This window comes from Dromaius novaehollandiae, chromosome 14 (genome assembly GCF_036370855.1).
Source record: "Dromaius novaehollandiae isolate bDroNov1 chromosome 14, bDroNov1.hap1, whole genome shotgun sequence".
NCBI lineage: Eukaryota > Metazoa > Chordata > Aves > Casuariiformes > Dromaiidae > Dromaius > Dromaius novaehollandiae.
The window spans coordinates 21271050-21274827 of NC_088111.1; positions in this window are offsets into that span (position 1 = coordinate 21271050).

Below are 3778 nucleotides of genomic sequence, written 5' to 3' on the forward strand. Positions count from 1 at the left end.
TCTGCCTCCAGGGGAGTCTGTATCCTGCCCTGGTTGCTCCTAGCATGCAAATGCTTCTAAGCAAGGGGAGGGATGAGGCTGAGAAGAGGCCCAAGGAAGAGCACACAGACTAATTTTTCCTGGTCCTGCTAGGACCTTCTAGGACACTTTGCTCAAGGCTTCTGAAAACACCACTGCTCTTTATTTAAGATCATGGGGAAAACTTCCCATCATGCATTAATTTAACAGAAAGAAAACCTTGCATGCCTTTCTCTGCCTTCTTTTCCCTATACAGGAAACACAAGATGGGCTGGGACTGGTTCCTGGAGATGACTGGCACCCTTCTGGGCAATTCGTGGTTTGTCTTCCCAGCTACAGAGTCCTCCTCAGCTAGCTCACAGCTAAAGAGTGTGCATTGCATTCAGTCTCCCCATCACTGCAAAGCCAGTTCATTACTTCTCTCCTGCCTGAGACAGAGCAATTCTGCTCCAGGTTGTCTTTGCACCTTCACATGTCTGCTCAGAAATCTCCTTACCGACCTTGTCCCTTTTTTAGTCCATGTTTGGTAACTTTCCACGGCTCTGCGCTCTGGCCTCCCTGCTTTGAGGTAAGAGAAAACTGGTTGTGCTGGGCAAGAACCACTTCTTGTCCTGAGCTGGTTCCACCTCGTAGCCCACCGTTACGAGTGAGCAACCAGCTCTCTGGGCCCTGCCTGGGGAGGCTCATGGGAGAGATTCCTGGAGGCGGACAGGATGCATCACCATTGCCAGCCTGACAAAGGGGGAGCAAATAAGATCATCTCAATGCTCGCCTTCCCTGAGTCATTCCAGCCATGGCCTCTAGATTTGCATGATCCCAAATCAGTTCAATATCACCCACCCAGCTACTGATCAATGTGCAAAGGATTAACTCACCTTGGCTTCAGACTTGCTCCATGGCCGATTTCTTGGTGTCTGGGAGGCATTGCAAGCACCCCTCTAGCACAGCTTTTCTTGGCAGCACCCTCTTCCCCTGAAAACAGGAAATTGCTCCCCTGGTGCTTTCTACTCCGTCTTTTAACCAAGGGCAAAACTGCATGTGTTTACAACTCAGACCCCCTCAGACTCAGACCATGGGACTGTGGTTTCTCCTGTTATGCTGGAGCTTGGCAAGGGGAGGCAATGCCTGCCACAGCCCCTCTGCCCACCTCACCTCCCAGCCTAGCACTCCTCCGTGGAGCTATGTCTCACGCAGCCTGGAGACTGCACATCCGCAAGTGAGTGGGACAGTGACTGTCTTGTTCCTGGCATGGGATCGATCTCCCCCTTTCCTAAATTTGCCACTGAAACTTTGCCAAATAAGTCAAGGGAATTTCTGTGGGGTCTATGGGATATTCCCATGTCATGCTTGGACCTACCCTTCTCATGTGCAGCCATCTGATGTGATGTCCTGCCACCCTGCCCTACAAATCATGGTCCCCTCCATATACCCCTGGGTCCCTGGGTAGCCCCTATGGTGTCTCACCCTCTGCTGCCGGCCCTGGCAGCACATAAAGATGACAGTCACAGCCAAGACAGCTAACATGGCACCCAGCCCACAGTGTGCCTCGTGCCTCGTGGGGAGGTTGGAAAACTTGTTTGGGATGCAGCAAATCCACCCTCAGTGTCCCAGTTTTGTTCCCAGTTTCTCTGGGGCCACACCCTTGTGCTGGCAGGATGAAGAGAACAACAACCTTTTCTTTCACAAGGAACCTTGAAATCTGTTTGTCCCACTGCCTTGCTCGAGATAAGCCTTCCCTGGGGGTTTGTTAATTAGGAAACTTTTTCCCCCTTGTCAACCCTTGAGCTGTCTGTTACTCTTGAACCCGGAGGAGAAGGAATACATAAGCGGGAGCAGCTGTACCCACCTCGGGTTAGAAACCCATAAAATTCGTGAAGCTCCATTGACCATGAGCTGCTGGGCTCTGAGCTGTGCTGGGGACCTGCTGTGAACCTGTGTCTCCTCTGCCCTGGGAGAAGGGGGGTGTTGCTGGCCTCAGTAGGGCAAAGGAGGAATTTTGCCTCACTCAGCTGGGTCCTCCAGCTGGTGTTGGGAACTGACCTTTGATTGGTAGGAAACTGGGGGGGGAAATGAAGTGGGGGGACTTTGGTCAACCGTGACCAAGTAAGATGACTATCAGGTGGGCCTGCCATAAAAACCAGGTAATGGCTGCCTATCAGATGCCTTTAGGGTGACCAAATAGCTGTGTAATGGGCCCTGTGCTGGAGTGGGCTGAGGGCCCTGAAGGGGCAGATTGCAGACCAGATAAGCTGCCCCAGTAGTTCAACTCCCATCCATTATTTAAATGCAAAGGTAAATGCTTCCACCTTTTGAACTAGAATGGTGCCATCGGCTCTGCCACCTCCTGAAGGTCTCTGTCCTCCCTGAGGGCCACAATGCAGGTGAACTGCAGGCAGAAGTCACTGGGCAGGGGTCTGTCCTGCACAGCTGAGCTGGGGCAGGAAGGGGAGCCATACCCTTCTGCAAGGCTTTCTGTGGGGGTGCCACCAGCACCCCTGGGGACAGGGTGCAGAGGTTGAGTGTCAGGGCTTCACTGGTACCTGAACCAGCACCCTTCTCTTTGCTCTTTCCTGCACCAGGACAATGGGCTGCCAGACACTGCAGCTCCAGCCAGCTGCATTCAGAACAGGGGGTCCTGGAGGGTGAGGGACCCTGCAGCCAAACTGCAAGCATGTGGGCAGCTCTGGGGACAGGAACAGCCATGCTTGCCTTTTCTCAGAGCAGGATATGTGGCAAGAGAGCCACATATCCTGACCACTCCTATGGGCACGCTCAAACCACTTATCCATGCCATGACTCGGTTTCCTCAGCTATTGAATGAGAAAACTGATGTCTTTTGCGAAGTTCTTTGAAACCTACTGATGAAAAGCGCTTGACAAGAGTTTGAAATGATATTATTAGTGTTCTATAATCTGTTATCTTTTCAGTATATGTTCACCTCAGAGGAGGACAGCAGAACTGGGCACACCACTAGGTGTTTTGTTGCAAGCTGTTTCAGTCCCCAGCTGTGTGCCCCAGAGGAGCTGCCCAGCTGAATGAGCAATGGCAGAAACAAGCTCTCAATGCCTGCAACGAATGCGTGCTACTGCCCATCCTCGCCAAGCATCTCTGTGAGATCTCACCACTGCCTGGAAATGCAAGTCTGTTTCCCAGGCTGTGGGTTGCATTTGCCCTGTTTTCAAGCAAAGGGGCACACTTTTAATTCCCAGTGCTGGATAATTTGTCAAAGAAGCTGGGTTATCTGCTTTTGCAGGAGGAAGCTCTGTCCTTCTCTGAGTTTGTGCTGGGAACTGTCCTATAGGAATTAGGACCTCATTACCCTCTCTTTAAACATAGTGAACTGCTCCTCTTCCCACCAAAGGCCAAGGGGGTAGGGTCCCAGTGCTGATCCTGCAGAAGAAAGCAGTCAAAAAACATACACATAAATAATCACCATGTGCACCCAGTGTCAAAATCTGGCCGCATCGCACTGGTGGCTAACTCTGCACCTGTGAAAACCTAGAAGGAAATATCTCTGTAGTGGAGATCTATCAAGAAGGGCTGTTGGGAAGTCTGGCCAGAGTGCGTAGAGTACCATGGAAAGGAAAACATGCTTGGAATGGCTGATGGAGGGGACTTGTTCCCAGCTCTGGTTGTTCAAAGGAGATGCCTACCCTTCCAAAGGACACCTTGCCAAATGGTTGCTCAGCAGCAAGGCTTAGCACTGGCCTGGAGCACCTGGACATATGCTCGAGATGCAAATAAAGCAGGCAACAGCAAC